Raw genomic sequence first — 14,322 nt, forward strand, 5'->3', positions numbered from 1 at the left:
AACATGGGGACACTTGAGAGGCACTTGAGGGACACAGAGGGACGCTCTTTTTTGTCCATTGAGATATTGCCATAGCTCGTTCAACTGGATGTGACGTAACAGTAGATATAAAACATCATGGCTGTGTAGGCGTGGGTCATCTTTTTTTTGTTGCCCCTCCTCCCAGATGGTCGACATGCGGCGAGGTAATGTTATTGTGGATGGACGTGCCAAGCTTCACGGCTGGTTCCTCAGTGTGAGATAACAGACTCATGGGTTTCGTCCTGGTCCGATTGATACAAATATCGATCCAGTGCTTGTACACAAGTTGGAAACATATAGTGAAAAGTAACCAGCAACTGCTTTTTAGCTCTGTATCTTCCTCGTCTTCTGTTCGGTACGCGAATGATCTTCCTGTACAGGAACAAGATCTTTTTCTCGTGATCTGTCACGGGAATAAAACCGATGATGATGTAATGCAACAACGTGATGATCGCCATAAACTGGGGTTTGGTCAGATGAGACAGTAATGTTTTACGTTGTAAAGACATAGACTCACTCAGTATGTGGAGAAGATCCGTGTTGTTTTCAATACACTCCCTCATGGTGTGTAGCGAACCTTTTTGTAAATATAGCACGTGGGTCCACCGTATGAATCAGGTAGATTGACCCCGATTCGCCAAGCTTGACGAAGTGAGTTTATACACGCCTCTTTTGATGAAAACCATGTAAGGCTCTTTTTCAAGGTGATTTCTTCAGTCTGATGCGGGATAGCTCTTACGGGTGATGGGTTACACACGATTTCCCAAAAGTAGACCACTTTCATAACAGGAGAGTTTTTTTACAAGCGGGTTTAAACAAGCCTGGGACAACAACAACACGTTTGCGGACCTGGGCCTGTTTTCGTCTGTCTCCCATGGCACGTCAGGGGCGACTGAAGGTAAGAGCAGATGGTCACCGCTATTTATCACTTGGGAACGTAAAGGGTGGTGGGGTTGCGAAAGAGATGGGTACGCACACGATGCTCTTTGGCCGTGGTCGGTTTCAAGTCCAGAAACAGATAGGAATAAGGAGCCAAGGTGGCATCCTCGTAAGTTCCTCGAAGGAAAGCCGTCTGTCCTGGAAAGATTTGTCGAGCCAAGTGATCCATTTGAGAGGCATCCCTCGGGTTTTTAAACAGCACTAGGTAGTGAGCATTTAAACTATTGGTGTGATGATGAGGTGTCGAGGCAAAAAGGTTTTGCGTCAGGTACAACACGGACGTGTTACGATGGTGACTTCTCTTGGTGAACCATCGCAACACTTCTGCCTCTTCCTCTTTGCTATGGTCGCCCAGCAAATCGTCAATGATCAACCAGTGGGGTGCAGGCAAACCACCACCACCCCCACCACCACCAGACCCTGCTGCAGGTAACTGCGTGTTGGCTTCGTTCATGGTTTGCACAAAGGTCAGGGGAAGGCCTAACCTCGATGTCAACACTTCCAAATCCTCATGCATGGGTTGCCATTCACTGTACACCCAAACGATCCCCTGAGGGGGCAGATCGAAAATCCCTGGTTGAAACACGTGTTTCATCAACGTTTTGACGAACGACGTTTTACCGGACCCTGTTAGGCCTGCAATCAACATGGCAAAAGGATGACGTAACGTGAGTGGGATGACCATGGCATCCACCAGGCCCTCGGCCCCTGACTGTGTCCCTGACATGGTCCCTGACATAGTCCCAGACATGGTATCTGACAGTGTCCCTGACATACGTCTTATCGCCCTGCAGGTGACACCAGAAATGACCTCAAGGATCGATGCACCTTGAAGATATACAACACATTCAAACCATTCACACTGAATTTTATTTGAACAACAATCTGTGAACCACAACAACAACAACAGATCACCACCAGTTCAAATGATCGTGGGGATTACAAGTCGAACAACGTAGAAGTCCATTTGCCCGGGATGAAAATGATTTTCATCGTTAAACATGGGAATGTCTGGATAGTCCTCGAGAGGCATCATCTCTGGAGCCATCTCAGAAGTCATCTCTGATCTCGGGAGCCGTCATGGATGTCATCATGGGATCCGTCGTCATCTCTTCTGAATGAGCAGGCGTGTCGGAAGTGCCCCCTGGAACTGCTGTTGTCTGCTTTGCATCAGTAGTGGGGACAGTCGGCGGCATCTCTGGTGGCAGCATCGGTAGTAGCTCATACAAGTCTTGAAGATCAGGAGGCAACTCATTGTGGGGTGTTGCGTCGGGGCTAGCAGGAGAGGAGACTTGAGACTTGTCGGGGCTAGTTTGCTGATAGTTGTTCCACAGCACATCAGTAGTCATCAGTGACATCATCCCTGGTCCCAAATTGTCTATTCAAAATGAAAGAGGAATGATAGAGGTCTCCTGAAATCATTAAAGTGTCATCGTCACCTAGATATGTCACTTTCTCCTGATGAGCATCTTGTCAAGGATGAAGAAACAATTCAGGGAAGTGGTGTGGTTCTTTATCATTGCTATGAATAGTGCTCATCACTACAGCGAGATGTCACTTTTCTCATCATTGTGAATTATCACATAAAGGAAGACGCAACTTGAACAATATTACGTCAGTGCAACAATGGTATGACCTCATCGAGGAATCGCTAAAGTGAACGATACAGGACTTGAACCTCAGTTTGCTATACACACCATGGTGTAACGTGTTTTCGGGGTAATAGCTGACAAGATGATCATGAAAATTATTGCGTGTCAGTAGAGTTTCAAAACAGTAATTTCGTAATGAAATATCATCTCACCTTTCAAAAATTTCGTGCCAGCATGTCCTGTCGTCTGCTGGTTTTCAATGCAGCGACACTGTCTGTCCACCAGCAAGCGGGAGAAAGGACGCCAACTTCTCTCGAGTTACTCGTCATAGCGCGAGGTCACAGCGTTGTCTGTAACACAGGCGCCCACCGCGGGACAAACTAAGACTTAGAGGTTAGATGTCAAAGTATGGGCATCAGGCTAACACTTGTACCAAGCCCATAACATGTGCCCGCTGTAGTGAGAATACACATGTCACAGAAGACTGTAACAATGACCATAGAAAGTGTACAAATTGTTCGGGAAATCATTCGTCTTTCTCCAAAGAGTGTCCAATCTGGGAAAAAAACAAATGGAAATCAATAAAATGAAATTCACCCACAACATCAGCTTTTCTGACACACTTGTGTCATCTGCAGCACATACGGAATCATTTGCATCAGTTGTCAGAACTCCTGAATATATCTCAAAAGTAACTACCTCGTCGATACATTGCCAGACACATTTGACGAGGGTTAAAACAAATAATGCTCAGTTTGTTGCACCCGATCGGTCTACTCAAACCTTGACATCTTCTGGCAACACTCAGTTGCTATCACGGTCCTGTAGTCAGACTTCGTCTGTATCTGGAGAACAATCTCTTTCTCAGTCTAATCATAAATCACGATCAAAAACAAACTCAAAGAATATTGTGCAAAGTAAAACTGACTCAAGAACACACAATCTTCATAAACAGAGTGGCAGACCCCCGAAGGGTTCAGATAATCCTGTAAAACTATTCAATAAATACGGATCGCTTGAGGCCTTGGAAGTGTCAGAAAACTTCCATCCTAGCTCACATAGCTTGTCGCCCTCGGTGAGGGGTATATCCCCCATTGACGGACCAAAAAGACAGTTTATTCCAAACACTCTGCACAGTGCAACTGTAGAGGTTTACGGGCTACCTTCAATGAGGTACAGCTATTTGTCCAGGATTTAACACCATCAGTATTGTGTTTGCAGGAAACGTATCTCAAGCAGTGTTACATTAGGGCAATTCAAAGGTTATCACTGTTCTTCTGTTCAGTGATCGGGTCACTGGAGGATCTTCTATCGTTGTGCGACAGGATATTATACGCAGCCCTGTTACACTCAAAACTAATCTTCAAGCTGTAGCAGTATGACTTACTCTTGGTGTTGCGTTATGCTATCTGTGTATTCCACTTTCGTCAGCACTTCAGCAGACTGATCTTCAGTCTCTCTATGATCAACTACCGAAGCCCTGTGTTATCGTGGGTGACTTAAACAGCCACAACCCACTCTGGGGAGATACACACATCAATGGTAAAGATAAAATACTTGAGGAGTTTATCTCTAAGAACGATCTGTGCATATTTAATGACGATTCAAGCACGCGCCTGCATCCCGCCACTGGCACATATTCTTCTTTAGATGTGTCGGTTTCAGATTCTAACCTATTTAATGAATTTGAATGGAAAGTTCACAGTGACCTTTGCGGAAGTGACCACTTCCCAACAATACTTTCAGAAACAACTCTGATTCTCCAACATTTGTAAGATATGATTGGTCCTTGTATCAACCTATGTGTAACTACGACCTGAATGTTTCAATGATGTACCTGATTCCATTCAGACATTTTCTGACATTTGAAATTGAAATGAAATTGCTGATGAGTATATACCTAAGTCCTCTACGACTCCACATGTCCGAAAACCATGGTTCAATACAGACTGTAGACGAGCCAAACAAGCGAGGAAAAAAGCAGAAAATTATTTCCAACTTCAATAAATTTAAAAATACGAAATCCGAGAGCACGTCGTATCTTCAAACAAACTAAACGGCTTTCTTGGAGGAACTATGTCTCCAAACGTCTCACGCATGCCTATGTCCAAGGTGTGAAACATGGTTCAGAGAAAAAAAGGCAAAGGTTCAAAATCGGCTGTTCACCATCTTAAAGATGGAGATAATTTGCTAGCTTACAAAACTCAAATTGCAAATAATATTGGCGAAAATCTTGTCCAAAATTCTTCATCAGCGAATTATGTCCCAGACTTTCAGAAATATCAGAAACAAGAGAAAAAGAAAAAACTTAATTTTGATTCCAGTAATGAAGATTATTATATAACGAAGTCTTTTCATTACACGAGTTATATACAGCTCACGACAATGCAACTGGTGATGACAATATTCATTATCAGGTACTGAAACACTTGCCTGAACCATGTCTGATGACAATTTTAGGTGTTCGATAAAATTTGGACCTCTGGAAAATTTCCTCCTTCATGGCGTAATGCCACTGTAGTCCAAATACCAAAGCCTGGTAGGGATCATACAGATCCGTCGAATTACATGTAGACCGATATCTCTCACTAGCTGTGTCTGAAAAACCATGGAACGTAAGATGAATAATAGATTAGTTTGGTATCTTGAAACCAATAACCTTATCACAAATATTCAATGTGGTTTCAGAAAAACCCGCAGTACCATTGATCACTTGGTACGACTAGAATCCTTTGTTGAAAATGCGCTAGTAAATAAACAACATGCAATATCGATTTTCTTTGATCTCGAGAAAGCATACGATACCACCTGGAAACATGGCATTTTGAAGGATTTACATGACTTCGGTTTAAAGGGTCGTTTACCTCTTTTTATATCACAGTTTTTAGAGGACAGGCAATTTCACGTGCGAGTGGGTTCAACCCTGTCTGACCATTATAATCAGGATCGTGGTGTTCCACAAGGCAGTATTTTGTCTGTAATACATTTTAGTATCAAGATGAACAGTTTATCCAAGGTTTTAAATGATTCACTCAATGGATCACTTTTTGTGGATGATTTTAACATTTCTTGTCGAGGTAAAAATATGCATACTATTGAACGGCAACTGCCATTATGCTTAAACAAAATAAAATAAATGGTGTCTTGAAAACGGCTTAAAATTTTCTAAGTCGAAAACATACATTTTTGTAGAAAATACAAACCGCATGAAGACCCAGAATTGTTTTTAGATGGCACTCCCATCAAAGTCGTTAAAGGGGCAAAGTTCTTGGGTCTAATTTTCGAGTCGCATTTAATTTTTCTCCCCCATATCAATCCCTTAAAACGAAATGTCTGAAGGCGTTGGATTTGTTAAAATTCGTTTCTAATTCAAAGTGGGGAGGGATCAAGCTACCCTCCTCCACTTGTATAGATAAATCCTCCGCTCAAAACTTGACCATGGTTCCATCGTATGTGGTGGAGCCTGCAAAAGCGACCTGAAACTATTAAATTCTGTCCATCACCAAGATCTGACGTTGTCTTGGGTCCTTCAGAACTTGGCATATTGTCAGTATCAACGTTGAGGCTGTCTCTTACCCAACGCCGTATAAAATTATCCTTACAATATAAACAAGAATATCATTAATTAAGAACAAATGTAACAATTACAAATCCTTATTTACAGACGGGTAAAAGGACGGTGGCGCAGTAGCTTGTGCCACTCTCATTGGATCCAGAATACTATCTTCTACACTACTGGATAGCAGCTCTATTTTTATAGCGGAAGCAAACGCTATATAAACGGCTCTTAAATATATTCAAAGACACCCTGAACATAACCAGTACATATTCTATTCAGTCTCTCTTGTCTTCAGGACAAGAACACCTTTCTTGCAAACATCCAGTTTTAATAGAAATTATATTTGAATTGTACAATCATCTTGTTACTGGCTAATATATGACATTGTCCTCTGTTGGTTACCCAGCCACGTTTGCATTTCTAGGTATACAATGGCCGATCTTGCTGCAAAGGCAGCTCTCAACAAATCTGTGACACCACTTCTCATTCCTTACTCTGACTACAAAGCTAGCATTAAAGCTTACACCCGTGGTCTGATGCAGAAGTGGGACTCCTAAAATAGGCATAAATAAACTACATGAAATAAAACCCTACACTGGTTATACCTATTTGGGTTGTCAGTCCAGATTTAAAGAGGTCATCACGAGACGATGCCGTATTGGCCACAAAGGATATACACGTACATACCTCTTAAAAGGTGAGTATCCTCTGTCTTGTATCCGCTGTAATGAGAGAGTCACGGTCAAGCATATCCTGCTTGACTGTTGAATTCTTTTTCACAAGGGATAAATATTTCAATGTGTAAACTGTCAAGGATCTTTTTACCACTGTTAGTTCTCATTTAATCATTGATTTTAAAATGAAATTGATTTCATGGTTGAATATTGAACAATATGATTCTGTAGACAGATGTATGTTAATGATTGGTAGTTTAGATTAGTAACTAGAATTGTTAGTGGCTGTACCCTCAAAGGGGATTGAAGTATTGTAAAAATTTGTCCTCCTGAGAGGGTACGTAAGTCACAAAACATTTTATGTAAATTTAAGACTACCAGGTATTTAATCCTAGAATTCTCGTTATTTTAATTTTGGCTAGCATTCCATATACTCTCCAGCGGCTGAAGGGATGATGTAAATCCAGCTAGGGTCCATGCAGGTGGCAAAGGTACGGTAAGTCCCCATGGTCCCCAGTATGGTGATCTACCTTCGGTTGTTGGCGACCTTATATAGCCTGTATTTGCATTGTTTTGTCCAAGTAGTGATGTTGATTTTAACTTTCCACACTAGTTTTAATGATAATTGTGATATTCTAGTTGTTTTACTGTCCTTCGTCGACACGTTTTTATAGTAGACATATATTTCTTTTCAATGTTAAATGTCCTCGTCTGTAACTCACTCTCACTCACTCACGTAAACTGCTTTCCAGTGGCCAAAGCAGAGAACACCAGAGGCTATCAGTCTGGCCATATTTGTAGATAAAGGCTTTTCACACACAAGGTGTTAAAGGCTTAGAAGATTAGCTTTTAGTCACTCCCCATAACTGTTGAAACAACTGAACCTGATAGTATGAATTATGTCAATTTGAATAGCTAAGGGTATCTGGAAACCGTATACATGGTGTGGACATTGTGGAACGTAATCCCTGGAAGTATACACTAAAAAGTAATGGACAATCATATAACATTGTGCCCAACCCGAACATGTCCTCCCATATCGTAAGAAAGAAAACCAGGGCTCCGACTGCGGTCAGGTGTAGGATATTCTACCTTACGCTTTGGAGTAATGTACCTGAGGTACAACGTAGCGGTTGATTCGTTCTTCACCCGGAACTGCAGTTAACTGTGTCACATTAGATGTTCTCCCGGTAAGAGAACGAAGCAAGGCATCAAGAGACATTTATACACAAAAGTACTAATTGTTTTAAACGTACTAGCTACAAAATGCTGCAAGTCATTTAGTGGTAACAGAAAAGAAGAACGGCATGTATTATCGCACGAGTGTATTTTGGGTAATAGTGTTTATTCCTAATGCTAGCTATTTACCTACCCCAAAAAATCGTTCGTGTGATAATCTCTAGCATTCTCTTCTCACGCGGGTTACTTGTCATATCTTCCTACCTAACCTCTGTTCTAATACGACCCTTTCATGGTGCGAGTGTTCAAGACTCGTTATTGGGGGCAATCAGATTTAGTTGTGCAATCAACGACCTTGTTTCAAAAGTGATCGTTCGCAAGATCTCGGTAATTTCCGGATGCATCGTGAAAACTAGAACCTCTTCCCGAGCGCGATACTCAAATGTTTCATCTAGACAGAACTCAGTCATGTCGTATTTGTTTCTCCACTTTGCTTGCATTTGACAAGTTGAATCTAGGTCGATGTAATACATGTTCTGATTGGACAGAAAAAAAGGGAGATGAATCTGCTGCCATTTTTTGCCACTAGGGGATTTTATGAGAACCGCGAAATATGGCCGTATTAGAACAGAGGTTCGTAGGAGTATATGACAAGTAACCTCTGTGGGAAGAGAATGAATCTCTTTGTGACTTAATTTTTTCATGCCTGTGACAGTAGCTTCAACAACATCTCTGTGGTGTTTCTGAGCTGAATAGGCTTCTAGACAGGTACAGGAAGTGGTTGAGGAATACTAGCAAGACCATTGACGTCAGTGTCCCCAGACCATGGCGGGGTATGTTTCAGTACATTCCCTAATTTCTTGAACTGTCCGCCTCTTACTTCTGATGAAGATTTATGAACACGTGTTATATTGGTCAATAGTCAAATGAGTATGACGGTTACTACTTCGTTCTGCATTGTGGAATATAGTAATAATGGATATGTAATGTTAAATAGGGGTACTTCAACTTGTTTTTTACGACAAAAAACCTAAACGTGTGTGCGGTAATGGCTATCTTTGACTCTAGCACTGGATCAAAGTGTACTTCCATGCCACAAAAGAGCTACGTACTGTAGGCTAAGGTGCTGAATTATCATTCCATACGTTTTGGGACCATAAAATACACGGGTTAAAAACTGAAATCATTTCTTGCCGCAATTTAAACTTGTTATGATTTGTTTCGAATACTTGCCAACTATTTGAAGATTTTAAGGGAATCCCCATACATGCACTCTGCTGTAACAAACAACCTGTCAGGTCTTCTGTAGGTGAATGTGTCAAGAGCGTTCAGTTAGTTTAATTTTTGCAGCAGTTTCACTTATTTACTACTACTTTCACTGGATTCACTTGAAGGACTGCCAGCATTCTTTTGCGACTTTACGGCCGCTTTTTCACATTAAACACATTCCAGATGTGCATCTAAATAATCTAATCTAAAATTGTTGTACCCCAATGTCAAAAAGCACGTTTCCTGTTTTGGGCACAAATGTCTAGAAATTTCGGAACAACTTTCACACCTAATGATGTTTTTTATCCTAATCATGAACTCACGGGTAAAGAGTTTTCCGTGTAATAGTGAAATATTTTTTCTTTGTCGTTTTACAGGGTCAGGTTTTGTCCGTTTTCTCTTCTAATATTCTTTTTCTTTATTTTTCCGCCACCAAAGAAACTTGAAACAGATTGCTGTGGCATTATCACGGTCTAGTATCACTGACAGCTTGACATTAAACGTGCTTTCATACTGACAGCACATCATCTTCTAAACAATATTACGCTCTCGTAAGAACTAATGCGAGAAGAAACCCAAATGTTTTCAAATACGACCCGCACCTCTAGTCGCAAACAACAACGAATAGGCATGGGCTGAATCTAAAACGAACTCGTTTTTTTACTTTAATTTAAATTAGAAACGTGGTTACGAGTTACTTTCTTTGGACTTCGTTTTACTTGATAACCATCAGAAGCAATTTACAATTAATTAATTACACCCCGTTAAAAACAAATAAACTCACAACATTTTTTTCTCTTTCAACCATTACATATCAAAGAGCAATTAAAAGTTGCCAAAGAGTCGTCTGCTTCCCTCTCGCACGTCATCATAACCACAGACAGGTTACCTGACCTTGTACGCAGAGCTCTTCAGTGAGTGCGTGTGAGGAAGGATTTTCAGAGTTAGCTAGATGTAAAATGTGTAGCAAGTTCTTCAATAATCTGATTTTTTCCCGACGTCAAAAAAGACATGCCGAGCAGTGATGTTGCTATCAAATGCTCCCAGATGTCGGTTGATGGTGTCACCATACACATATTTCCACCAGACCCCTCAGCTCGTGCTTTGGTTTCTATAAGTGCGAAGTGAACGTTGCGGAATCCTGCTATTAAATCGAATGGTTCCACATCTACCTTGTTTCCAAGAAAGAAGATGCTATTTAGATTTCTCTTCATCGGGTTAAAAAATCAAAAGTATTTACTAGTTGTAGTAAATGATAAATGTCCAGAAGGATTTTGCAAATTGTTATGTTCCATCGATCAAATACACATATTACTAACAGTAGAAAGTGGTTAAGATTTTGCAAATCGGTGAAAGCAACCCTAAATAGCATATATATACTCTGACTGGCGGATGTTCGCGTCGGTCTAAAGTCAGTTTGAGAACCAATCAGATTACAGTTTGTATACATCAAGTTAAGAGTGCAAAAATACCTCCTACTCGTGTCTTTGAATCACGACGAAAAGACACTGCATGACACTGCTTGTAACAGAACTACAAGAACGATTAATGAGATTACCATTATGACAACAAGCGATTTTGACAGAATCACCTATGAAAACAAGTTGTACTCGAAGTGCCCGTGCCCTGATAGTTGCATAATTTCAGTTGGGGGTATGTTACCATAAGTGAGTTCTTGAACTAAATACTTTCTAGTTGAGTGATTGGTGAACAGTTACGTTTCTTAATCCACCATTTAGTTAAGACTTATAACTAACACCTTAATAATTTAGCTTCAGCATATGACCTTGTATAATCTTATACTGCTATTGGGATGGGTGAATTGTTCCTTAGCTTTCACATACTGTTCACGACAGGGGCGAGGACTGAATGGGATTGAGAAGTATGTATTGATAATTCCACATCTAATTGACTGCTGCCAATATTTGTAAAACGCAGTGGTGATTCTCCGGCTGTCTCAGCTTGAAGAACACAGAGGGAACTATGTAAAAACTATTTGCTGTCGTAAGAAACAAATATGTTCATAGACCACGAGCTGAAGTTTTATGTACTTATGTCTAATTATCAATAATAATTAATAAGATTTTATATAGTGTACAGTCGTAAATTCCTGTGTACCATAAGCAAAAGTAGAGAGCAAATATCTCTTAGGGAAAAGAAAAAATACAAAACTATAAATTTAAAATGATATAATTAACATCAACGTTTCTAACTGGTTTTAACCGTCTACATACAACCCACGTGTTTCTGGGTGCCACCATTCTGGTCACGGCACTGGGTGCAAAATGACTTTACCCGTAGAGTTTTTATGCACCTGTAACTCGTGTGCAGTATTATTGTGAACAGTCAGAGCACAATGGTAATCATAATGGTAATGACGACGTCATCTTTGGAACCCATACGAGCGTGTAAACATTTTTGCCAATCCAAAAGAATGGAGAAAAAACAATAATTAATGTATAAAAACATATACCAAAAGAGAAATTTTGCAGACGGTTGTAAACAAGATTATAATTGCCGGAATGCCCAATACAATTACTCATAAGCCCTCTTGCGCCCACTCATATATTGCAGAAATATTGCAAATAGATCACAGCAGCCAACAAGTTACCACTCTATTTTATAAAATGTGTCACACATCACATGCCGCTCTGAAATTTAGAGAAACCTCTAACGTGCCAAAATGTCTGTCATTGATAAAACTGATGTTTCGGACATATAACTAACACCTTATAAGTTCCTGTCTGCACTTTCATACATTATTCACGACAAGGACAAAGACTTAAGGGAACCTTCATGATGCATTAATCAGTACGATACACTGATTGAACTACTTAATATATTTTTTTAAGACGCGATGATGACTCTCCCGCTTAATGAGGTAGAGAGCTACAAATGAACTATGTAAAACGCTCATTAACGAACAATATGCCATTTAATGATCGCCTGTAACTATTTGCTTTCGTTAAAAACAAATACGTTCTATGGGTTGTGTGCTTTTATTCTCACCCTGAAGCTTTTATACATTTATGCTTAATTGTTACAACGTGTTTATATAGTTCGTAGTTGTACGTTGACTGCTTATCACGTTTGTCTGAAACAAAAGCAGAGAGCAAATATACCTTAGGGCAAACAAACCATACATGACTGTAAATTGGAATTAATGTAATTGCCAATCAACGTTTTTGACACTTTCTGGCAGTGTAGCAAAACTACAACCAACGAGGGGTTCTGGATGTGACATTTCTGTGACTCTGCTGTAACTTGTACAATATTATTTGAAAGATCAGGGCATAAAGACGGTAAAATGTCATCTGGGGAACCCAAATGAGCATGAAAACATTTTGCCAATTCAAAGAACTGAGAATGAAAGCAATAGGAATGATACACAAAAGAACATTACACTCGTCCATTTGGATCTTAAGGGCTGAACGAGTAATGATGGTGGGAGAGAAACAAAGTTCGGAGAACGAGTTGTATCACTCCTCCCATGACATCCCAATATACACGTATGACGTTCATTATTTGATACACATTATTTTCACAGACACAAACACATAACGTTTCAGTCAAAGCCTAAACGTGTGTTGCAACCTCCCCACTGAGATCGCATTTTTTCGCCTGACGTCAGCAACCATGTTCCAGAATATGATCGCGAAAGAAGAAATACAAAATAACTTTGTAAACGAATCAACTGCCATATAATTACTGTGTTTCAAAATGTATATTTAGGACAATCATTAGAGATCATTTTCAAATGTGTTTAAAAAAATGTTTCCAGTAGGACTGGAGTACTGCCGAACGTTGGAAAAACTCGTACCCGCAGATGTGCAACACAGAAATCAGATTGCAGTATTATTAGATACGTAATATAGATAACATCCTCCTTATCTCCAGGGTATACGTTCTGATGTATCCACTATACCCTGGATGCATCTACGGTTCAGCCCGATAAATTCATTACCTCCCTTGGTTGGATTTTATCCAATCAGGTGCCTACGCTGGGAAGTTGAGCGAAGCAATCACAACTCACTTTCGATGTTTACATCATCTAACCCATGAAACCTGGCAAAAGAAACCATCTAGAGGTTCTCTGCAAGTGGTAGAAGGAGTTCTGGCATATATCTTTTAAAGGTTCAGGCCTATCAATTTGTATGATTTCCTCAAAATCTGAGTCGCACTGCGACCAAACCGTCGGTTGGTTGGTTGTAACGGCGACTTAGCTAATTGGCTACTGTGAGAATGCGGAGTCAGCTAAGGGAGGTAATAAAATTATCGGTCTGGCCCGCAGATCCATGGTAGAGTGGAGACATATCGGAACGTATACCGTGGATATATCGCGGATGTATTGATTAGAGCATGACCATGTCTCATGAATTTCAGGCTATGGCTGCACCACAATCGTTCATGACATATCATGATCCGATTCAAGGGTGGAAGATAAGCCTTCATATTGCTGAATAACAAATTCAGCACAGTGACGTCATCGGTAGTCTCCAGATCTAATCTAATTGATTTTTCTAATTTCTTTCTCGCTTTTTCGTAAGAATCTGAAAAGTGTACCACATCACTGCACTTACCCGATGAAGAGCTCCCGCACCAGTCAATTAAAACAAGCAGCATGTTCCCCCTCTGGGGAGCACCAGTCATTTCAAACAAGCAGCAGGTTCCCTTTTCAAAGTAAAAATAAACCATGCCTGTTTTAAATAGTGACTAATTTAATCATGGTGCTAAATATTTATCTCGAATAACATTGAATCAATTACCCATGTTTAGCGAATGCAAACTGATGGAATGTAGATTACTCTAAATCTGCTTTTCGTCTTGTCTGCAAAATCTAGCAGTGGCTACACAAGAATTGTACCCGACGTCCCGTTCTTAAACAAACATAAATTAACACTGTGGTGTTCAGTCAGATAAAACCATGGATTGATTCACCCTCGATGTTTGTTTATATTCCGCTCGGGCTCGGGGAACATAAACAAACATTGTGAGATTATCAATCAGTGGGGTCCGGGGGACCAGTGAACAACTTATTAATATGACAATCATACATTCAATTTAAATTAAGTTGCACTTACAACTTCTT

Source organism: Haliotis asinina, chromosome 9 (genome assembly GCF_037392515.1).
Source record: "Haliotis asinina isolate JCU_RB_2024 chromosome 9, JCU_Hal_asi_v2, whole genome shotgun sequence".
NCBI lineage: Eukaryota > Metazoa > Mollusca > Gastropoda > Lepetellida > Haliotidae > Haliotis > Haliotis asinina.